We start from the raw sequence: 24,142 nt of genomic DNA on the forward strand, positions 1-24,142 counted from the left end.
GTGGAGTCTGCCTTCTGAGCACTAACCTCAGAGCCCAAGACCCTGGTTTCTGCTCGCACAGCTCCAGAGCACAAGGTGAGTGGCTTCACGGGGAATTTTTTGTATTGGTCCTTTCAGAGGGTGCCTGAATTTCCAGTCCTCTCTCCCCGTCAGACATCAACCCTACTACTTTTCACAGCCAGATGTTATGTGGGTAACCTTCTCAGTTCTGGCGCTCTCTGCTGGGGGCCCAGCTTGGGGATTAGACCCCAGAGTTCCCTGGTGGCAACTCCCCATAGCTGAGATATTTCTCTGGAACCTCAGTTGCTGTTTTTGGGGAGCCTGGCCTGCTATTTTGCACTTCTGCCCCTCCTATCAGTCTCTATGCCAGTGGTTCTCAACCTTCCTAATGCTGCGACCCTTTAATATAGTTCCTCATGTTGTGGTGACCCCCAACCATAAAATTATTTCGTTGCTACTTCATAACTAATTTTGCTACTGTTATGAATGGTAATGTAAATATCTGATATGCAGGATGTATTTTCATTGTTATAAATTGAACATAATTAGAGTGATTAAATCATAAAAACAATATGTAATTATATGTGTTTTCTGATGGTCTTAGGTGACCCCTGTGAAAGGGTCGTTCGACCCCCCAAAGGGGTCACGGCCCACAGGTTGAGAACCACTGCTCTATGCAGTCTCTATGTCCTCAGTTATCAGGGTTCTCTGCAGCCAGTCTTCTGTTGATTATTCTGAGTCCAGGTGATTTTAAGAGTATGATTATTAAAGCTGGGGATAGTAAAACAAGGAAGGGCTTTGGGTAGGAGAAGCAACAGGAGACTAGGTGGGGTGGCGTTGGCTCTCTAGAAACATTATAGGAAAGAAGTGAGGCAAGGTGGGTCTGGTCTGCTGTCAGCTCCTGGGAGAGTCAGAAAAAAAGGGGTCTCCGAGGTAGGTTCAGGGGGTTAGACCAGGAGGAGCTGCCACTGCCCATTGCTTCTCTGGTTGCAAGTCTCGTGGGAACCCTTAGAGTTTAGGAGATGCATGCCTGTGGGGAAGGGAAAAGCTGGGACCATTGTTTTGAGGATTTTAAAGGTGGAAGTTTAGAAGTTTTAGGGGAGGATCTCAATTGAATACTCATCAGCTTTTCTAGGTCTATCCTTTCAGGGTCGTGGTCTCTACTGATTGGCCGGCACCAGGGCAGGGGGTCATTAGTCATTGTAGCTGATCCTAGAGTCACCTGCCTGGTTTTGCTGCTTTACTGGGCATGGAGCTAAATATAACTGAGGCCTAGAGGTTATCTTTAGGTAGGAAATGTCAGAGAAAGGTCAGGCATGACCAGTGATATGCCAGAGGAGGAAAGGCCATGCTGGGGGCCAGGTCTGGTACCAGTTTTGACCATTGCTAGGGCCCCCTGGTGACCGTCTGTATCTGGCTGTGAATTGCTGGACCAGTTTGTTCAGCTATCTGTCATAGCTCCCAATTCCACTTGCCAAGGAATTCTAGCTTCTCACTATCCTTCCTCAGATTCAATTCTCAGTCCTGTACTCAGCCAGAGCACTGGCCTGGGTCTCAGAACTCACATGGTCATCCTGGAGGTCCTAGGGGAATGGTGTGCCCCCAGTTTGGATGCCAGCGACAGGCAGTCTGGCACCCAGCAGTGGCCCCACTCTCTGTCACACCCAGGCCTCGGGAGGCCTTTTATTGCTTCTCAAACATCAACCAGGCTGCAGGCTGGAGCTGAGGGCCAGGTGAGCAGCCCACATGGCTGTCAGGCAGGGGTGAAAAGAGTCTGGGCATGTCCATGTGGAACCTGGTCCTGGTCCCAGCTCTGTACCTCTCGCTAAAAATCAGTACAATGGCTCCCACATATTGGGCACCTATTGTGTCCCTGACATGTCACATTCATTTTCTCCGTTCTTCATAACATGCATAAACACTGCTTGAGCCACTGGGGCTGGAAAGGGGCCAGTTCCGGAGGAAAGACTCAGGGAGCAGGCTGCAACTTGGCCTCATGCTCTGGACATGTCTCTCTCAGGATGGGAGGTTCTCCTTTTCTCTTGAGTCAGTGAAGACGCTCAAGTGCCTCCAGGAGCTCCAGGAGCACAGCACTGGGAGCCAAAGTCAGTTTGAAGTCAGTTTGTGATTCCTGCCCTCTGTGGCTCTACTAAGTTTCCTGCAGAAGTCAAGCCTGTTTGCAAGGAGCCCAAGGCAATAAGATCCTCCAGAGGCTGGGTGAGTAGCTGCCTCTCTGATGGGTGATTGGGAATTCCCTGACTGGTGACACTTGAGGGAGAGAAGTGTTCTGATTAGTGGGATTCAGAGGTGGGGCTCTGCTCTGATTGGTGAGACTAGGGGACTCTGCTCTGCTTGGTGGGTCATATGAAGCCCTCTGCTGTAATTAGTTCTTAGTTGTAATTGGCAAGGCTTGCTTTAGGAAGGTTTGGACTCTGATGCAGAGATAGCACTGTCACAGTTCATCAGTCTTAGCTTTAGCTCTTTTCTGGGTAGAAACTCTGCTCTGATTGGCTAGCTTGACTAGTATCTGTGTCCTGGTTTGAGTCCAACTGGTCATAGAGGACAGGCCTGGGTTTCTCGTGGGAGCTGGGTGGCCAGGCTGCCAGGGGAGGTGGAGGCTCTCTCAGGACCTCCTTTATTCTTCTCAGGGAGGCTCTACCCCTAGGAGTGGGAGGCACAGACTTCCGAGAGGCCAGCAGCAAACTCACACAGAGAGACCTGTTTCTGTGATTCCTCCAGCATCACGGGCACCCCGGAAGGAGACCTGGCCCCCTGCTGTCTGCTCGCTGGGCTTTTCCTATGCTGGGCCGTCTGTTGGGAGCAGCCTGTGTCTTCTGTGCCTCCTGTTCATCCTGCAATGTCAACTCAAGTTACCTGCCAGGGAAATTTTCTGGTGCTTACACCCTTGCACCCATACATGGGTGAACATGGAGAGCTGTGGGAGCATATAGGGGTCTCCCCTCTGCCTTCAGAGTGTCTCAAGGACAGGCTTCACATCTTGTTCCACACACTGACCTCTGACCAGGATGGGCCAGCCTTGAGGAGAGTCATGCTGAATAACAGCAGTTTATTATTATTGCTATTGTCACCATCACCATAACCATAGGTATGCCGGCCATCCACACCCCCAGCTGTCCTAGTCCCTGGGCTGTGAATGTGTGTTGGGCTGAATCCTAGGCCCTGTGCCCCTTGTACCTCATGAATTCCCAGCATCCTCTCTCCTTCCTAACCTCCCACCATGGGAACTTTTAGTCAAAGGCCATTCTGGCTGGAAGGATTCACCTGGACGTATTCAGACTGTGTGCTATGCAGGAGCATGAGGAGGGCCACGGCCACTCTGACTGAAGCCTTGACATAGTCCTGCCACCCATCTTGCTCCCTCTGTGTCCCACCATAGCCATACACTCAGCTGCTACCTGCTTCTCTGGTTAGCAGCTTTTATAAACTATGCATCCTGGTCACTCATTAACTGGGCAGCTGGGGTGGAGTTGACCCCTGGCTGACTTTGTGACAAGCCTGGAGTCCATTCTTAGAAGGGGAGCGAAGGCAAGGAGGCCCAGGGCATGTGTGTCAAGAGCCTGCTGTGTGTGGGCTCTTTGGGTGAGCCTTGGACCACACCACTTTCCTCTGCTCCTCCAGATACCTAAGCAAGTAAGATAATAGGGAGACCATTTCACAAACAGGGAAGATGAGGTTCCAGAGTTAAAGTGACTTGCCCCAGGTCATGGGACTAGTCAATGGCAGAGTGGAGACTCAGGTATCTTTGACCCAGGTCAGCCCATGGTTCTCTGGGCACAAGATGCAGACGGCTGGCCCCGGGAAGGAGGGCAGATACAGAACTCTTTGTGCCCTAAACCCACATTTCTTCCACCCCCTCTTCCCAGCTTTGTTTAAAGACCATCCTTCTGATCAGTCTGGGCCCAGGTCTTCAAGCTGCCTCTGCCTGCATCTCCCAGGGGGCCTGGATGTCCTCAGGCCACGATTGGCTCATCTCACCTGCCTATGTCTTTCAGACGCCAATAGCCTCCCCCAGCCTGGAGGAAAGAGCCCGGCCTTGGAGACAGATTGACCCTGGTTCAAAGCCTGCAGCTGTGAGATCATGGAAAAGTCACATCATGAGGTTGCTAAGGGAGTGATGGGGCCCATTTGGGCTCGCCCTCTTCTCAAGGTAATAAGTGCCACAACAAGACCCTTAAGCTCAAAGTTGTTTTCTAGGCAATGCAGAACCTACGCTTCCATTGTTGAAGGTTGAGTCAGGGACAAGATAGTAAAGTCCACAGGGGTTATCTCCAGTGCGTACTCAGGCAGCTGTAAACGGTGCTCCTGCCAGGCCTCAGTTCTGCAGGGCACTGAGCCTGGTATATAGTAGGCAGCCATGCATAACAGGGAAGGCCCATTTTCCAACCTGTGCCTAGCATCTCATCATGCTCCCTCACACCAACCCTACTGCACAGGCCTAAGTTCTTCTCATGCTTTCACAGATGCATTCCACCTGCCTGCAACTCATTTCCTTTCTTATCTTGTGGTGAAATGGGAAAAGCAGAGTTAACTTGATATTTCCTATGTCTTGCTTTGAATCCAGGCTTCAGCCTTTACTCTTTGGAGACTGAAGAAATTAATGGACTCTCCCATGCTTTCTCATCTGTGGACTAAAAATAGTCATCAGTAACAACAGCTCTCATTTCTTGAACCTGCACTGTGTGTGAGGCACAGTGCTATTTTATGGGCATTAATCTTGTTCAGTTCTATAGGATGGGTGTAATGATTGTCTCCATCTCACAGATGAGTAACCCAAGGTCCACCAAAGCCAAGCACCATGTTAATGTCATGCGAACCTAAACATAAGTCCTTTCAAAGTGAGAGGCAATAAGCATTTATTTGATATCAAAGAATATTAATTTGTGAAGCACTGATTCAGGAAGAAGCTCAAATAATGTTCTGACTAGGAGACAAAGGCAAGGAGTAGGATGAGAAAAGGAAGGTGAATGATTATATCAATAGGAGGAAGGCATTTCTATTAATGCAGATAACATAAGATAGTGATGTAAATTCTAAACAAGGTTTTAAATTTTCAGTCTGGTAGCCATCAGTCTGGTATTCATAATTTCTGCTTTCTTGTTATCCTTGCAAATAGTTCTTTGGGGCACAATGTTGCTTTAGGCCCAGTTTATAAGCTAGTTTGCCCTGTTTTAACATTCCCGAGATTTGAGGCAAAAGACATGCCAGGCAGTTCCTCTGGCATGGCAGCTCGGCTCCATTTTAAAGTGGCTCTCTCTCTCTCTCTCTCTCTCTCTCTCTCTATATATATATATATATATATATATATATAGAGAGAGAGAGAGAGAGAGAGAGACAGTCACTGTGAGAGTAAGAGGGGTGAGAAAGTTTTATATATGGAATTCTTGCTTCTGATCAGCTTATGGTGTTATAGAAAAAGAGACTTAGCCCGGCCGGCATGGCTCAGTGGTTGAGCCTCGACCTATGAACCAGGAGGTCATGGTTCAATTCCTGGTCAGGGCACATGCCTGGGTTGTGGGCTCAGTCCCAATGTGGGGTGTGCAGAAGGGTTAGGGTTAGGGTTAGGGAGCCGATCAATGATTCTCTCTCATCACTGATGTTTCTATCTCTCTCTCCCTTTCTTTTCCACTCTGAAATAAAGATATATTTTCAAAAAGAGAAAAAAGAAAAAGAACTTAGGCCTTGGAGGGAAGAAGATTTGGATTTAAATGACTTATCTGCTGTGTGATCTTAGATAAATTACTTAGCTTCTCTGAGCCTCCATTTCTTCATCAATAAGTAAATGAAACATGAGCAACCTCATAGTGGCCATTGTGAGGACAAACTGAAAAATCTCGTCCCAACGGAGCCCGTGACTGGTGAATAGCATGTGCCTGGCCTGTGGAGGCCATGCAGCCAGCGGGATTTTCCTGCCTTTCCTTCTCCATGGAGTCCTCCCTGACAAACCTCATCTCTGACCCTACAGAGAAAACAGTTCTGATCTTAGTCCTGTGCAGCTGAAACACCATGACCTGCCATCTGTCCAGAGCCAGGTGTGACCACCTGTATGACCTTGGGCAAGTGCATCACCTCTGTGATCTCATGTTCTCATTTGTAAAAGATTACCCATCTCTAGCTTTTGAGTTTGTCATGAGGCCGCTTGATTCCCAAATCCTTGCGCTTTCCACCAGAGTAAACTTAGCCCTATTGGCCCCACACCAAGGGACAAGGAACAAATTGTAGAGTTTGGAGGCTCCTGTGGCCATGGTCTTTGTTACTTCTTCACCTTCCAGCCCCTCCAGCCAGGGCCCATCATGTGTCACTCTTTCATTGGGAATAACTGTGACTTATCTATTGACGTGACTCAAATTCATATATCAATCCATATCCTCCTCTTTGCTTCATGAATGACCCTCCATCCATCAAAACTACAGACACAAACCCTTGCTGTTGTGCCCATTGAGCCGCTGTACATTGATGTTTCTCAGGACACTTCCTTTAGGAACGTGGGAAGTGATTGTGACTGGTCTCTGTGTGGAAGCCTCAATCAGAGTGAGTGACAATTGGCCTGTGTGTACATGTTTGGGCTGCTCCTTTCTTCGCACTGGACTTCCTGTTAAGTGCCCACCACCATGGTGCCCCTGAATCCATGTCTCTCCCTTACTCCAAACTGATCATTTTCCCAGGAGCAATTGTCACAGCTGACCACTCCGTCTTTCTTGGAATAAAGCACTTTCTCCACTCAGTGTCTGACTCAAGCTCTCCATATTTTCTGTCAATTTCACTGGCCCATATTCTCAGTATTTTTAGTTGGTTTTTCTTTCTCTTTTTGACCCCCCAGACTTTAGAATGCCCTAGCAAGCATGTCAAACTCTCGGCTGGCGGGCCACATGCCTCGTTTATTTAAATGAGGCATGCGGCCCACTGGCCGTGAGTTTGACATGCTTGCAGGGGTTCCAGGACTCAGGCCTCAGGACACTTCCCTTTGTCTACAGTCACCAAGACTGGTGATTTTATCCAGTCTCTAGAACTTTAATGCCATCAGTAGGTGCCCTGTCCACTCCCTAGCCTGACTTCTGTCAGCTATGAACTCATTTTTCTAGCTTCTCAGTTTCTTCCATACAGTTGAGGGCACTACCATTTCGCCAGTTGCTCAGGCCAAAAATATGGCAATCATTCTCGATGCCTGCCTTTCACTTGCTAAGTTTAATTCATAGGCAAATCCAGTAGCTCTACCTTCACAATACTTCTAGATTCTACCCATAACTCACCATCTCCACTGCTATTAAGTCTAAGCCATCATCATTGATTATTGTTCTCATGGATTATTGCAACAACCTGGTATTAGTCAGGATTCTTCTGAGAAAGAGAAACAATAGGGGAGAGAGATAAATATCCTGTTCTACTCTATCATCTTTCTATCTATGTATCACCTATTATCTATCATCTATCTATCTATCTATCTATCTATCTATCTATCTATCTATCATCTATCTATCTATCTCAATCATCTGATCTATCTTTCTAGATTTATTTTAAGGAATTGGCTCATTCAATTGTTGGCAACTATGAAATCTGTAGGGCAGGTTGGCAGTCTAAAATTTAGATTAGAGTTGATGTTGCAGTCTTGAGTCTGAAACTGCAAAAGAAGCCAGCAGGCAGGAACCTCTGGCAGAGGTTCTGTGTTGCAGTCTTCAGGATAAATTCTTCTTTAGGAAACCTTGGTCTTTGCTCTTAAAACCTTCAGTTGATTGGATGAAGCCTGCCCACATTAATTACTTAAAATCTACAGATTTAAAATGTTATTCATGTCTAAAATAATATCTTTACAGCAATGTCTAGACTAGTATTTGACCAAATAACTGGGCACCACAGCTTGGCCAAGAGTAATCTCCAAAAAGGTCCCTCTATGTCCACTCTTGCCCCTCTTCAGGCCTTTCTCCACACATCAGCCAGAGTGATTCTATTAAAATCCAAGTCAGATAATTTCTCTCCTCTGCTCAAAACTACTAATGGCTACTCATTTTACTCGGGGTAAAATCCACTGGCCTCCAAGGTTGCGGTGGTGCCTCTCCATATCTACGCCCTCAAGTCCAAATTCTCTGCTCTTCACTCTCTGGGCTTCAGCCACACTAGCTTCTTTGTTGTCACCCAAATATGCCAAATATTGTATATCTCGGGGTCTTTGGTCTTTACCCAAGCTCATCTCCTCACTTTATCCAGGTCTCTGCTCAAATGTCATTTCCCCAAAGACATCTTTCCAGACCATCCTTTCTCAAGAGCTTTCCTTATTCACAATCATTTCTTTAACTTACTTTCTTGTAGTGGCTGTCTTAATGTATGTTTCATTTCTTGCATTTTTTTTCTTATTACAACATAATCTCTATTAGAGTGAGAAATTTGTCTGTTTTGTTTCTTCCCCAAACAATATATGGCACATAGCTTGTGCTCAACAAATACTTGATAACTTGAATAAATGACTATGATTCAAATATCTACTCCACCAATCATTAGATGTTGACCTTGGACAATTTCCTACTTCTATGATTCTCATTCATCTCCTGTCATATGTAAGGGGCCTGGCACACTGTGAGTATTCAAAAACTGTTGGTTGTTATTATTTTTATAGTTGTGAAATCATTTATTTATTGAGGTACATATATTTTTTGAGTCTTATAAGCCCAGCAAACTCTAGGGCATTCAATAATTTAATTAACAAAATATTTACTAAGACCTACTAGGGATACACCAACCAGGAAAACAGATAGAGCCACTACTCACAGAGCTGTGCCAATGGCTCAGATGAGAGGTCAGAATAGAGGCAGTAAAGAAGGGCTGGATTCTGTAGGTTCATTGAAGTCAGAGACCACAGGATTTTCTGTTTCCTTGGATGGTTGTTCAAAATCAGATGGTGTTGCCATCTAGTGAGATGGGAAATCAGTCTGATAAGAGAACCAAAAGTTTGGACATGTTCAGTTTGCGATGCCTGTTTGACATGTAACTAGAGATGTGGGCTACAGGTACACATGTTGTGGTCATCAGGGAGTATCTGATACTTAAAAGTCCCAAAACTGGAATGAGGGAGTGACTGAATGAAAAAGAAGAGAGGTCCCAGGATTGAGCCATAACCGGGCACTACAACATTTAAAGGTAAGACAGAGCGGGAGGACCCAGCAAAGCAGATGGAGAAAGAGCAGTAGATGGAGACCAAAAAGAGACTTATGTCTTGAAGCCAAGTGAAGAAAGAGTTTAGGAACCAGAGCATGCTCCCCTGGGTCAGCTCTGCTAAGAGGAAGGCTGAGAACTGCCCCTGGTTTTGGCAACAGAGAAGTTGTTGGTGACTTTGACAAGATCAATTTCAGGAAAGTAGTCTATGAAAATTCCATCAGAGTGGGATGGAGAGGAGAGGGGAGGAGGAAGTGGACCCAGTGAGAATGGAGGTCTGGCTCTAGAACCAGAGCTCTGAACTATTTAAGTTTAAACCTGTGGGTTGTGACCCCTTTGGTGGTTGAACGACCCTTTCACAGAGGTCACCTAAGACCATCCTGCATATCAGATATTTACATTACGATTCATAACAGTAGCAACATTACAGTTATGAAGTAGCAACGACAATAATTTTATGGTTGAGTCACAAAATGAGGAACTGTATTTAAAGGGCCAGAAGGTTGAGAACCATTGGTTTAAGCGTAAAGTGGAGAAATTACAAATTTAAATAAGGATCAGTATATTGGAGCAGAGCCAATCTGGATGACCTTGTTTGGGGAGTTGTATAAACCAAGGTGTGGTGGGTTTCCCAACAGCCTCCTAAATGCAGTTTTGGCGTTTTTCTGGAGAAGTTGGTGACCCAGTGAATGTTCTATTCTTGCTATGACCAAATTGAAACCCAGAACCAAATTTGTGCCCCAATATTAGTATCTGAATCTCATTTAATCTATGTCTTCTCTTCGGATCATTTTCTCAGTCTACCCACATTGTACACACACACACACACACACACACACATGCCCCTTTCAGGTTTGTTTATGTTCTTGCTAGGGGATTGGGTATTGTGTTTAAATGCAAAAAAATAATAAATAAAAAATCAGGGCTGCTGCCTGGTGAAGGGCAGGGAACACCGCAGGCAGAGAGAGAATAACTGCCCTGGTTCCTTAATGAATCCATATCTCCCTGAGAGTTATTGGTTGAGTAGACATTTATGCTGTTTGATTTGAGGAGTGATGGAAAACCTCTCTGTCCCTATATTTATGTCTAGGGGAGTCCTACCAACATGACTGTGACAGTTCCTAGTGATGCTCCTCGGGCAGGGGGCTGAGGGAAGCAGCACTTACTGCAGCTGCCTGGGAGCTGGGGAATTAATGGAGGACCCGGGATGGCATCCAGTCCTCAGCAGCCAGATTGAACTGTTCTCCCTTTTGCAAGTCCCCCCTCCCTCCAGCACCTGTCTGGATGCTGTGGCTTTGAAGTCAGGCAGAGCCAAGGTCCCACTATTGTGTAAACTAGAGCCAATCATTCGCTTCTCTGAGGGACAGTGCTATCAGCTGTGGGATTGAAAAACACACACCTTGGCTGCAAAATGAGGATGAGGAGGATGAAGCAAGAGCACAGGATGCCAGCCAGCATTCCCCCAGAGCTGATGATGGGCCAGGGCCTCACCTACGGGCTCTCTCGGTTCAAACTCACAGATTCCTCCCACAGCCCTAGGCTGTAGAACACTCCTTTTACAGAGAACATTGGGGGGTAGGTTTACTAACTTTCCATAAACACTACCCCACAGAGGTTCCTGGAATCCTGGAATCCTGGTCTCTCAAAGAAATGCCATAGATGCTAGTTCCTGTACACCATTAGAACAGTAATAGTAAACACATACTGAGAGCATGTAACAGGGTTAGATGCAGTTCTTCATTTGGCCGACAAACATTTACTGGGTACCAGGGCTCAGAAATGGGTAAGATAGTCCTGCCCTCAAAGTGCCCATGACCTGGTAAGGACAGACGAGGACAGTGCTGTGTGGCAGGAACCCTGAGGAGACACTCTCTGCCTCCAGCAAGGAAGTGGGGGAGCTCTTGCACTCCTCCAGCCCTTTTCTCACATCTCATGCCCAGGATGCCTCCCCTGCCCTCTCCATGTCCCGCTCAAGTCCCTTCTTCCAGGAAGCCAGCTGTGTCCATGGTCCTTCCTGCTCTCTTCTTGGGAACTCCTGTAGCCCTACTCTCTCTCATCATGGAACCAAGCATCGGCCACCTTTGTCATTTCTGTTTTTGTTACAAATGACCCATCTGTACAGTTAGCCTGCATCCTACCCAGCGTGTGACCTCCATCCCACATTTCTCCGGTGCCTCAGTGGCCCCACGAGAGATGGGGGCACGCTCGTCTTTGTGATTCTTCAGTCTGTGGGTTCTCTGTGGGCAGCGCCCAGGCTGAACTGCCGAGGAAATCCTAATTCTGAGCCAGGGGCCCCGCCGTACCAAGCAAGAGTGAGGTTCACTAAGTGAGGATGAAATACAAGTTCCCCACAGCATGCATGGGATTGAGGTCCAGGCGCAGCTGCCATTTATGTTTTTAAATCTGCAGTTGGAGATCATTGTGAAACTTGATTGCTCTGTCTTTGGGATTTCTTGAAGTCCAACTCCACAATAAGGCCAATCAGATTCAATCATCAAATGTCAAATAAGAGCTAATGAACCATTCACAGACTTGGAAGAGAAATCAGGCAATCTCTTATTTCATAATTATCCCTTCCGAATATTAAATCTGAACTGTAAGCAGAATTTGCTCTAATTGCATCCCCCTCCTCACCACTGTGGGGTTCGTTGGTTTTCACTTCCTGTCTTGGCTTTCTGGAGGCCTGACAAGCTGACCTGCTGCTTTCCAGAAGTGAATGCTCCTGGGCCATCATTCAGAGAGGAAGCAGGCAGAGGATGTAGGTATTCCCCCTGCCCAGGTTACTGAGCCCTGAAGCTTGATGCCTGCTGGGTGTCCCCAGTGCTTGTGTGGCAGTCTCTTCGTGGGCGAGGGTAGTTTCAGCGAAGGAGATGGATCACCTCACCAGGAGCTTGGGTGTGGCTTCAGGAGGCTAGGTGAAGCCCAGAGATAGTGTAATGTGTCCAGTCTCTATCTCTCCATCTGCTGCACTAATACCTGCAAAGACTAGAACTATTGCAATGCTAGTCTTTGCCTAATGCAGTTGCTGCTCTCTGGTGCTCCTGTGAACCATTTGGCTGAGTGATCTGGGCTATTGTAGAGGGATTGACATAAGGTGACAGCCTGATGGGAGCTTCTTTGTACGTAACAAATTGCTTTTCTCTTGCTGCCTTTAAGATTCTCACTTTGTCTTTAATTTTTGTCATTTTAATTATGATGTGTCTGTGGGCCTGTTTGGGTTCTTGCTTGGGACTCTATGTGCCTCCTGAACTTGTATGAATTTACCTCTACCAGGTTAGGGAAGTTTTCTGTCATTATTTCTTCAAACAACTTCTCTACCCCTCACTCACTTTCTTCCCATTCTGGTGCTTCTATTATGCAAATATTATACGTTTCATGTTGTTCCACAGCTCCCTTAAGAAGGCCTTCTGTTTTTTAATGTTTTTTCTTTTTGATTCTTTGATGGAGTGATTTTTCTACCCTGCCTTCTAATTCACTGATCCAATGCTCAGCTTCCCCTACTCTTTCAATGTGTTCTTTATTAGTGCTATGTCATTCTTTATTTATGACTGGAAATAAAGATATTATTTTTTCATAGTTACTATACATTTTCTCCTGCTCTTGAGCATACTTAGCATCATTATTCTGAACTCTATATCAGATAAATTTCTTATCTCCATTTCATTTATCTCTTCTGAAAAATTATCTTGCTCTTTTATTTGGGGGTTGTTTTTTGCCTCCCCATTTTGGGTTTGTGTCTATGTATTAGATAGATGTGCTACGACTCCCAATCTCTAGTGCAGGACTATGTCAGACGCTGTTTCTGATTGGCCCTGAGCACCCTGTTTAGGGCTATCAGAAATCCAAAGCTTGTGGATGCCTCTGCTGGGACTGGATGCCTTTGGAAAGGGTCTGAGATGTGCACCAGGCCCAGAAGGAGATCAGGCAAAGACTCAAAGCATCCAGAGATCCACCTCTGCCTGCAGCCTGATTGTTGTCAGCTTTGATTGGCCTTAGGCTATGGACCACAGGGTGGGGCGGAAGTTCTTCCAAAAGGATGCAATAACTGCCATTCCCCCAGGCCAAAACCACCTGGATAGCAAAGGGCTATAGGAGAAAGATGTTCTCTACAGTGTGAGGGAAGGACTCAGCACAGGCAAGTAGAGTGGCTGCCTCCAAGCTCCAACCCTGGAGTTCCCAACCCTGGACTCTCCTCACACAACTCCAGTCCACACTGCCCATCCTCTGCTGGAACCCAAGGTGAGTGGCTGCACAGGAAAATTTGTGCATTGGCCCTTTAAGAGAGTGCCTGCATTTCCAGCCATGTTTGGCTGGAAAACAGCAACCCTGCTGCTTTTCACAGCCAGGTGTTATGTGGGCACCTTTATCAGTTCTGGTGCTCTGGGCTGGGGGACTCAGCTTGGGGTTTAGACCCCAGAGTTCTCAATGGGAACCCCCCACAGCTGATATATCCCTCCAGACCTTCAGGTGCTGTCTGTGGGAGCCCAGCCACTCCTTTCGCATCTCCTCACTTCCTACCAGTGTCTATGCAGTCTCCACTTTCCATCTTTGGTTATCTGGGTTCTTTCCAGGTAGTCTTCAGTAGATTTTTCAGGGTGGTTTTTCTGTATTTTAGTTATATTTCCAATTTGGTTGTGAGAGAGTGTTAGTGTAGCTTCCACTTACTCCGCTGCCATTTTTAACCTCCTCATTGTTTAATTTTTAGTTGTGGTAAGATACATATAACATAAAATTTACCATCTTAACTACTTATAAGTGCCAGTACTTAATACATTCACACTGTTGTACAACCATCACCACACTTCATCTCCTGAACTTGGTGATTAGACCAAGGAATGAGAGGCATTTATTCTTTGCCTACTTTTCTATAGAACCAGCATGGCCCAGTGTAGGGAGATAAGGGCAGGTAGTGTTATCAGACAGGGGGCCTAACCCTGAGTGGTAGTGTGTGGGTTCTTGACTTCATGCAGGACAGATTTCATAACATGGGACCTGGTGATTTTGAGAGTACATTTATTAAAGCTGGGGACAGTGAAACAAGAAAGGGCTTAGCATAGAAGAAGCAACAGGAGAGAGCCTAGGTGGGGCTGCTTTAACTCACTTGGAAGTCAGAGAAAAGGGGGCCTTAGAGACAGGTTTAGGGCCCTGGACTAGCTGCCACTGTCCATTGCTCCCCTGGTTGCAAGTCTTGTGGGTACCCTTAGAGTTTAGGAGATGCAGGCCTGAGGGGGAAGAAGAGAAAGAAGGGAATGGTGCAGGTGTGCTCCCAGGAGGGAGAGCGCAAGCTTGGTCTTTTTTCTTAAGGGTTTTTCTCTCTCTCTTGCAGGTGGGAACCTTAGGGGAGGGTTCAAGGGAGGGTTTCAGCAGAATATTCATCAGTTTTCCAGGTGTGCTCTTTCAGGACGTGGTCTTTATTAATTGGTCGGCACCAGGGAAAGGGGTCATTAGTCATTGCAACTGGTGTCACCCATCTGGTTTTGCTGCTTTTTTGGGCCCGGAGCTGAAATACAACTGAGGCCTGGATGTTATCTCTAAGAAGGTGACCTTCTGTATCTGCTGTAAATTGCTCAGCCAGTTTGTTCAGCTGTCAGTCTCAGTTTCCCCATTCCACTTGCCAAGGGATTTTTCTAGCTTTTTACTATCCTTACTACTCTCAGGTTCTCCTTAATCAGTTTGTGACCTCCTGCAATCACTTCTTTTGATCTGTAAAATGAGGGGTGTGATTAGCTGATCTTGAAGTTTTGTTCAGCCCTGAAAATATGTTTCTCTGAATATTTTGCAAAACCAAACACGCTGATTGGATTCTTACTATCCTTAGTACCCAGGTGACTCTGACTCATAACCAGCACTGCTTATTCTGTAATAGGACCTTCATGGTCCCCAGGTTTTCCCAGCTTTGGGAGCCCCAGGGCCTAATTCTATCCACACCCTCAGGAGGTCAGGTGGTTCCACAGAGCTCCTGTGAAAGGAGCAGTGAGGCAGTCCTGCCTCTAACAGCCTCGAGAACAGCAATGTCAGCCATGGAGTACATTGTAGGACCTCAGAGAGCGGCCCTTGACCACATGGGATGACCAGACAAAAATAGGGCTCGTTGGAGTGTCCTGAATCATGCAGATAATACATTAACTGGTAAAAGTTTAGTGGTGACTTCACTATACTCACAGGCTCGGGGGCTTAGGGACAAGTGACTCATGCAGATGACATGATGGTCTAGGAAAGGCTGTCTTATGTCATGAGGACCTTTGCTTTGACGTGGACATTTTCCTTTTTAGGTGGACCTGCCAGTGCCAAATGCATACCATTGATTTTTGTCTTCTTCCACCTCAGCTTCAAGGATGCAGTCTTCTGGAAAGTGAGTGAGGGGTAGAGGTCTTTCCAGGCTGGAAGAAGAAGAATCAGGTATGGGAATTGGAACCCATGGTCACACAGTTGACAGGCAACAAGGATAATTTGTCAGTTACATGGATTTTCCATGTTAGAATAAGACCCAGGGTAGCTGAATCTGTTGGGTATAAGAGCATTTTCCCTCCATTTTCCAACTACCAACTCATGGGATGTTTTCCAGGTGGATGATTTTCTGCATTCGGTCAACTTCTTTTTTTTTTTTTTTTTAATATATTTTATTGATTTTTTACAGAGAGGAAGGGAGAGAGATAGAGAGTTAGAAACATCGATGAGAGAGAATCATCGATCAGCTGCCTCCTGCACATCTCCTACTGGGGATATGCCCGCAACCCAGGTACATGCCCTTGACCGGAATCAAACCTGGGACCTCTCAGTCCGCAGGCCGACGCTCTATCCACTGAGCCAAACCGGTTTTGGCTCGGTCAACTTCTTTTTGTTGTGCTTGTGTTTGATATGCTGGCATCCTGGAAGAATTGCTACTGACACCAAGAATCCAATCAACGTGTTTCATTTTGCAAAACCAATATTCAAAGAAACATAATAGTTTTAGGGCTGAATAAAACTTCAAGATCAGCTAATCACACCCTCATTTTATAGATCAAAAGAAGTGATTGCAGGAAGTCACAAACTGATTAAGGAGAACCTGAGAGTAGAACCCAGGTGACTCTGACTCATAACCAGCACTGCTTATTCTGTAATAGTTTGGATTCCCATAGAGTGGCCTAGGGCTAATTTATTCATTTGTTTTCTGTGTGTGTGTGTATGTGTGTGTGTTCTTGAAAGGAATTCACAGACTGTTTCCAGAGATACTTATAGTCAAATTGGACAGAATAATAAACATAGAAACATGTAGTGTTCTTACACAACATCAAGGTCACTCTTGGAGAGCAAACATTAGGCAAGTTGTATGTTTTGATTTTGTTGAACTGAGTACCTTCCCTCTCCTTCATTTGCCCCCTCCCCCTCCCTTCTCCTTTCTCCCCTCTCTGCCACCTTGCCCTCCCTCACTCACCCTTCCTACATCTGCAGTCTGATTCTCTCAGTCCTTGTGGAGCAGCATCCAACCCAGGCTTTTGTGCATGTCAGCACACCCCCCCCCCCACCCGCCCCACCTTGTTTCTCTGTTTTCACCTCCCCCTATGCTTTTGTTTTCCAAATTGTGGGCCTATAAAAATTAATGAACTCATTTATTTTCTCTATATCAAATGCACACAGAAATTATTATATTTCTAAATGGGCCAACACTGCTGTGTGGCCACATCTGAGTCATCTGAGAGCTGTCGGGGCCCCTCTTTATAACCTTGGGAATGCTTTTGAGGGCTCAACTGTATAAATGTGACAAGAGAGGAGTCCTTGATCTATGCTTGCCTGGTCCCTTGGGGCTGTACGCAGGCCAGTGGCAAGGTTATGCCATGTGATCAGCATTCTAGAAGGCTGCCAAGGAAAAGCCTAAGAGACATCCTTTTGCTGGCACAGCAGGTGTCCTGCTATGAGTTGTAACATAACCAGTGAGCAATAGCTCATGAAATGACCTTCTTTTCCATTTACTACAGGGCAAGCATTTCTTGGAAATGCATATAATTCACTGAGCTCTAAATCAAGGCTCATCTACCCTGGCCCTCAAAGCCTCTTGCTCCAGTTTTGGCTTTTATAGACTTTGACACTAAACCCGTCATTTCTCCCTTTCATTTGTCAGTGTAGGAAATGGTCCTCTGTGATCCATCTTCAGCATGGTCGGCTTTTGATGGAATTTGCTGAATTCCCCCAGGGCTAACAGAATGTAGGGAGGAGGGAAGAGGATAGAGAAACAAAAAACTATGCCCGTGGGCCAGCATCATGGTGAAAACCCCGCAGGCACCTGCCTCAACCAGACAGGGGGAGGTGGAAGCAACTAGAGAACGCCTCAGCCCAATTTTTTTAAAATGGCCCAATGGGAGACAGCAAGACCTAGGTGACATATGAGGAAACAGGTGACCCCATGATGCTCAGCCAATGAGGAACCAGAGGAAGGACTGGATAAGTGGGCTGTGTTTGCTGCCCCAGGTGTGCTTGTACAACTGGGCAGACACCCCCTCTCGAGAGTGTATCAAAAGTCTTGTTATCGCCATATTTCTGACTTCAAGCTCATTATTTGAATTTGGACAGGTGAGCATTTCTCACAATTTGGGGGCGCATCTGGGACTTCTATGTACACGGAGAGGGTGGCTCTGGTTGAAGGGGACATGAGTCCCACCTGATTTGGGGTGGCCTTTTTGCCTGAGACCTGTGTCTCTTCGCAGACTCCATAGAATAGGCCTACAACTTTTTCTTCAGAAGATGGCAAAAATGACTCAAGGAGGACAGAAAAACAGGTACACACGTGGCAACCAGACAAATCTCATGCATGGGCCAAGGTGGGAAATTGGACTTTAAGTACTTCCTTGGTGATTGGTATCCTTGGAGGTCGAGTATATGTAACTGGGATGTGTCTTGGACAGAAAGCGTGTGTGGAGTTCTGATCTGCAGTTCTGTTCTCCTGAGAGGGAAGCAGCCAGAGAGGGATAAAGATCTTGGGGAGTTCAAGAAATCTCCAATATGAGGGATTGAGCACTTAGTCACAGGGGACTTTCTGAGGATGAGAAACAAAAATTCTAGGCCTATGGAAGACATTCCCCTGTATAGTCCATTGGGGAGAATGCTGAGGTTCTGGAGGGGGGTGGGCAGTCCCCAACCAGGGACAGGGGGCATTGCTCTACTTCGGTGGTTTATTTTTTATGCAGGGCATTCTGTGGTGTCTGTGACAGGACAGACAGGGAGCACAGTGTGAGGCTTTTATCTGTGGTTTGTACACACCTGTAAATATCCTATCTAATAAAAGAGAAACATGGTAATTGGCGTACGACCGCTACCCTTCCCATTGGCTAATCAGGGCAATATGCAAATTAACTGTCAGCCAAGATGGTGGCCAGCAGCCAGGCAGCTTGAAACTAACATGAGGCTTGCTTGCTTCAGTGACGGAGGACTCCAACATTCCCCGCCTGCCGCTGCAGGCCTCTGAGCTGCAAGCAACTATGGTAACAAACATAGAAGCTAAACAAAACCCCAGAAACCTTCCAGGCTTCAGCCAGCAGGATCACAACATTGTAATCAAAGGCCAGAAACCTACTTTCAGCAGCGGAGGCCTAAGAGCTGGAGCCAAGCCTCAAAGCTAAAGTTGGCCCAGAATAAAAAAAAAAGAAAAAGAAAAAAAGGAGCGGTTGGGAGCTTCAGTCACCCCCAGCCTGAAAACAGCCCTCAGCCCCTCACCCAGACTGGCCAGGCACCCCAGTGGGGACCCCCACCCTGAAGGGTGTGTGACCAGCTGCAAACAGCCATCATCCCCTCACCCAGGCTGGCCAGGCACCCAGTAGGGACCCCCACCCTGATCCAGGACACCCTTCAGGGCAAACCAGCTGGCACCCACCCATGCACCAGGCCTCTACCCTATATAGTAAAAGGGTAATATGCCTCCCAGCACCGGGAACGGCGGAGCTGTGAGGCCTCCCGGCACCGGGATCAGCGTGACAAACCCCCGATCTCCCTGCGGCTCTGTGTGTGACGGTGTGGTGCCCCAACCCCTTGATCGGCCTTGCTCTGTGTGTGACAGGGTGCGGTGCCCCAACCCCCACCCCCCCATGGGCCCTGCTCTGCGTGTGACGGGGTAGAGCCATAACCTCCCCATCGGCCCTGCCCTGAGTGTGAGAGTGGCGGCACCCCAACCCCCTGATGGGCCCTGCTCTGTGCATGACAGAGGGCTGCACCCCAACCCCCTGATCGGCCCTGCTCTGTGGGTGATAGAGGGTGGGGCCCCAACCCCCTGATGGGCCCTGCTCTGTGCGTGACAGGGTACACAGCCCCAACCCCCTGATGGGCCCTGCTCTGTGAGTGACAGGGGGAAATGCCCCAACCCCCTGATTGGCCCTGCTCTGTGCATGACGGGGTGGCGCCGCAACCTCCCCATCAACCCTGCCTTGAGTGTGACAGGGGATGGTGCCCCAACCCCCCAATCGGCCCTACCCTGAGCGTGACTGAGGGTGGAATCACAACCTCCTGATGGCCTGGCTCTGGGTATGACAGGGGAAGGTGCCCCAACTCCCCAATCGGCCCTGCTCTGAGCCCGACCAGGGGCTGCACCTAGGGATTGGGCCTGCCCTCTGCCACCCGGGAGTAGGCCTAAGCCAGCAGGTCGTTATCTCCCTAGGGGTCCCAGACTGCAGGAGGGCACAGGCCGGGCTGAGGGACCCCCTCCCCCCCAAGTGCACAAATTTTTGTGCACCGGGCCTCTAGTTGTATATAAGTGTGTTTCTGTTGATGTTCTGTGTCTCTTTGTTGTTTGGTTTAACTTGTTTAAAGATGGGGCACGTCCCACTTGGGGGGCAGGGGCAGCTATTTGTGGTGAGACTGAACACCTGGCAGAGATTGCAGGAATGCCCCAGCAGCTACTGAGAATTCTTTTTTTTTAAAAAAAATTAAATCTTTATTGTTCAGATTATTACATTTGTTCCTCTTTTTTTCCCACATAACTCCCCTCCACTCAGTTCCCACCCCACCCACCTCCCTCACTCCCCACCCACTGTCTTTATCCATAGGTGCACGATTTTTGTCCAGTCTCTTCCCGCATCCCCCACACCCCCCCCCCCCCAAGAATAGTCAGTCCACTCCCTTTCTATGTCCCTGATTCTATTATAATCACCAGTTCATTCTGTTCATCATATTATTCACTTGATTTTCAGATTCACTTGTTGATAGATGTGTATTTGTTGTTCAAAATTTGTATCTTTACCTTTTTATTCTTCTTCCTTTTCTTAAAGGATATCTTTCAGCATTTCATATAATACTGGTTTGATGGTGATGAACTCCTTTAGCTTTTCCTTATCTGTGAAGCTCTTTATCTGGCCCACAATTCTGAATGATAGCTTTGCTGGATAAAGTAATCTTGGTTGTAGGTTCTTGGCATTCATCACTTTGAATATTTCTTGCCACTCCCTTCTGGCCTGCAAAGTTTCTGTTGAGAAATCAGCTGACATTCGTATGGGTACTCCCTTGTAGGTAACTGACTTTCTTTCTCTTGCTGCTTTTAAGATTCTCTCTTTGTCTTTTGCTCTTGGCACTTTAATTATGATGTGTCTTGGTGTGGTCCTCTTTGGATTCCTTTTGTTTGGGGTTCTCTGCGCTTCCTGGACTTGTAAGTCTATTTCTTTCACCAGATGGGGAAGTTTTCTGTCATTATTTCTTCAAATAGGTTTTCAATATCTTGCTCTCTCTCATCTTCTGGCACCCCTATAATTCAGATGTTGGTGTGCTTGAAGCTGTCCCAGAGGCTCCTTACACTATCTTCATATTTTTGGATTCTTTTTTCATTTTGCTTTTCTGGTTGGGTGTTTTTTTGCTTCTTCGTATTTCAAATCTTTGACTTGATTCTTGCGCTCCTCTGGTCTGCTATTGGGAGTCTGTATAATATTCTTTATTTCAGTCAGTGTATGCTTAATTTCTAGTTGGTTCTTTATCACAACATCGAGGGTCTCATTAGATTTCTTGTAGATCTCATTAAGTTTATCGGCAGTTTTTAGAAAATTATTGAAAGACCTTAAAAGTGTGGTTTTGAACTCTATATCCTGTAGTTTGCTTTCCTCCATTTTTGTCATTTGTGTCCTTTTTCTTTGTCCGCATTTTTTATGCTTCCCTGTGTTGATAGAGTGGCTTTCTGCGCTAAGTGTCCTCTAGGGCCCAGTGGTTCAGCCTCCCCAATTACCTGAGGTGGACACTCTTGGTGCACCCCCTTGTGGGCTTTGTGCACAGTCTTGTTGTAGTTAAGCCTTGATTGTTGTAGGTATCACTGGGAGGAATTGGCCTCCAGGCCAATTGGCTGTGGGAATCAGCTGTGTCTGCAGTGGGAGAACTTCTGTGTAGAGACACCCCTCTGGGGCAAGACTTGCTTCAATGGGGCTTTGGTGCTCACTGAGTCTGCCCCCTGAGTGTGTCCTTTATGTTTCCACAGAGCTGCAAACTGGATGGTCCCACTCTGACCTCTGGGCTTCCTGGTTCCTGGATCTCTAGGGAGGTGCTAATCTAGCCTTTGCCTGAGGCTATCCAGCAAAATCCTCCCTGCAGGGCTTGGGCGGGGTGGGTCCCACGGGATCAACAGGGCGGGGCTAGCAGTTATGGCTGCTCTCAGTCTTGCCCTCAGAGGCTTTGCTTCTCAATGTCCCGGTAATCGCTGCAAACCCCTCGGAGAGAAAGCTGCCCTTGAGTTCCGACCACTGCCAGACAGTCCCGCTTCTCCCATATGAGTCTGGGTCCCTAGAGACCTGCCTGGAACTGGAGCTCAGAGCCTGAGACTCCCTCCCAATTGAAAACGACAACCGCGCCCTCAGCCGCCAGCCTGCTCCGCACGCACCTCTGCACCTTAGTATTTTACTTCCGCACTGCGCCTCCTCGGTATGCTTTTCTCTTTCCTTCTAGTTGTAGAATTTCCCCTCAGCCAGCCTTCCTGTGGTTCAGGGTGATGTCCCTTCCGTCTTTTAGTTGTATTTTTGAAGTGGTTGTGAGAGGCAGCAATCTCTGGTGTTTACCTATGCCGCCATCTTGGTTTCTCCTACCGAGAATTCTTAATTTTGGGGACTCTTCCTGCTTTCCCTCTCAGGGTGTCAGCCACCAGAAACTCTTAGCTAGTGAAAGTCCTTGTCTGTGTGTCTGTAATGTAATTTCAGTTATTGATGTACTTTGCTTGCTTCCTATCTTTTGGGGACTTAGTTTGCTCTTCGCTGGTTTGTGAACATAGGGAATCCTCTGACTCTGATGTGTGGGCTTTATGCCACTCAGAACCAGAGGTCATTTTTCTGTGCTGGGTGAGTGTGAAACAAGATTCTAAGGCTAACGTCCCCATCCATACTTTTGAGAATACTCATTTATTTACTGTAGGGGTTTTTGTTTGTTTGTGTTTTTAAGATCTCTTCTTATATTTGAGATTTCATGTTGTTACAGTCTACTCAGAAAGAAAAATGTGGGAAACAAAACATTTTAACCCCCTACCGCCCAAGTCTTTTTCCTTGAAGAATCAGATCCGTAGGCTGCAGAAATAGCAATTTTTGTAAAGAAAAATAAAATAAAATAGTACTTTCACATTAAAGCCACTGAAGGCCAGTGAGTTATCCCTGTTACAAAATTTGCCAACCAGGCAGACACCTGCTCTCGAGGGTACATTAAGTCTCATTTTCATCCTAGTTGGTTTGGCTCAGTGGATAGAGCATCAGCCTGCAGACTGAAGGGTCCTGAGTTCGATTTCGGTCAAGGGCACATGCCCAGATTGTGGGATCAATCCCCAGTGTGGAGCGTGCAGGAGGCAGCCGATCAATTATTCTCTCTCATCATTGATGTTTCTCTCTTTCCCTCTCTCTCCCTCTCTGAAATCAATAAAAAGTATTGATTACAGGATTTGCCATAATTCTGTCTCTGAGCCCATTATTTGAATTCAGACAGGTAAGCATTTCTCACATAAGGAAGGCCAGCTTTTAAATGTACTTCCTGACAGGGTGTGTGTGTGTGTATGTGTGTGTGTGTGTATATATATATATATATATATATATATATATATATATAATTTATGGATGGAAATTGAAATTCATGAACACTGCTACTAGTGGGCAGAAATGGCAGGTTAGGTTGTAGAGGAGGTCACAGAAAAAACTTCTCTATTTTTTTTAATTTTTTATTCTTTAGTACTGTTTTATTTTTTCCTAAAAAACGAGCACTTTCATAGTGGTATAAAAGGAATTTAAAATTATTAACATATTTTTGTTATTACCAAAGAATTATATATCCAGAAAAATTAGAGAAGAATGATTTGAAAATAAAATGAATAAAATATATCTATAATGTAATCTACAGAGAGAATGTTCATTAAAATCTGGGTGTATATCTTTCCAGATTTTCAACCTTCCATATACTTCTTTGTTTTAACAAAGACATTGTTTTGCGATTTGATTTTTTCACTTAACTTTTTCATGAAAAGTTTTCCCATGAAATTATTTTCATATACAGCATCATTATTTAATGACTCAATGATATTCCAATGCATTTCACCATCACTTAGTTAATCAATTCCCCTTATGTTGGACATCTAGGCTGTCTCTAATTAGGTACTCTCTCTTTATAAACAGCATGTCTATTCACAACCTTATAACTAAATATTTGTATATTTTTAATTATTTCTTTCAGTCAAATCCTTCGAAGCAGACTTGCTGGTTTGAAGCTCTAGATCAAGCATGTAAAACTCAAAGGCTAACAAGCCAAATAAACAAGGTTTAAATTTGTGTGGGCTGCAAAAAAACACAAAAGCTTAAACTTTCATAGAAACAGAGGTTTATTTCAATAGAGACATGCTGAATACAAAGGGCTGAAATAAATGAGTAATCATTAACATAAAATAATAGAACATTTTAATAAAATTAATATTTTTCTTGAACATTAACTTACCAGACACTGAATAATTGCAAAAATTAATAAGCATAATGCAAATAAATCTACTTTTCTTGTTCTCCGAAAGCAAAATATTTCC

The 24,142-nt window shown here is 46.1% G+C and overlaps 1 long non-coding RNA gene across 2 annotated transcripts; it reads left to right on the forward strand.

Annotated features, from left to right (window-relative positions):
* Positions 1-23,897, forward strand: LOC118652013. Of its 2 annotated transcripts, none has more exons than XR_004966402.1 (4): positions 1-75; positions 4,014-4,168; positions 15,435-15,561; positions 23,803-23,897. It is a non-coding gene; the product is annotated as an uncharacterized LOC118652013 (long non-coding RNA). The 2 variants fall into 2 exon arrangements; XR_004966403.1 differs by lacking the exon at positions 1-75 and adding an exon at positions 2,110-2,217.
* Positions 23,898-24,142: the final 245 nt, after the last annotated feature.

Source organism: Myotis myotis, unplaced genomic scaffold, assembly GCF_014108235.1.
Source record: "Myotis myotis isolate mMyoMyo1 unplaced genomic scaffold, mMyoMyo1.p scaffold_m19_p_3, whole genome shotgun sequence".
Classification (NCBI taxonomy): Eukaryota; Metazoa; Chordata; class Mammalia; order Chiroptera; family Vespertilionidae; genus Myotis; species Myotis myotis.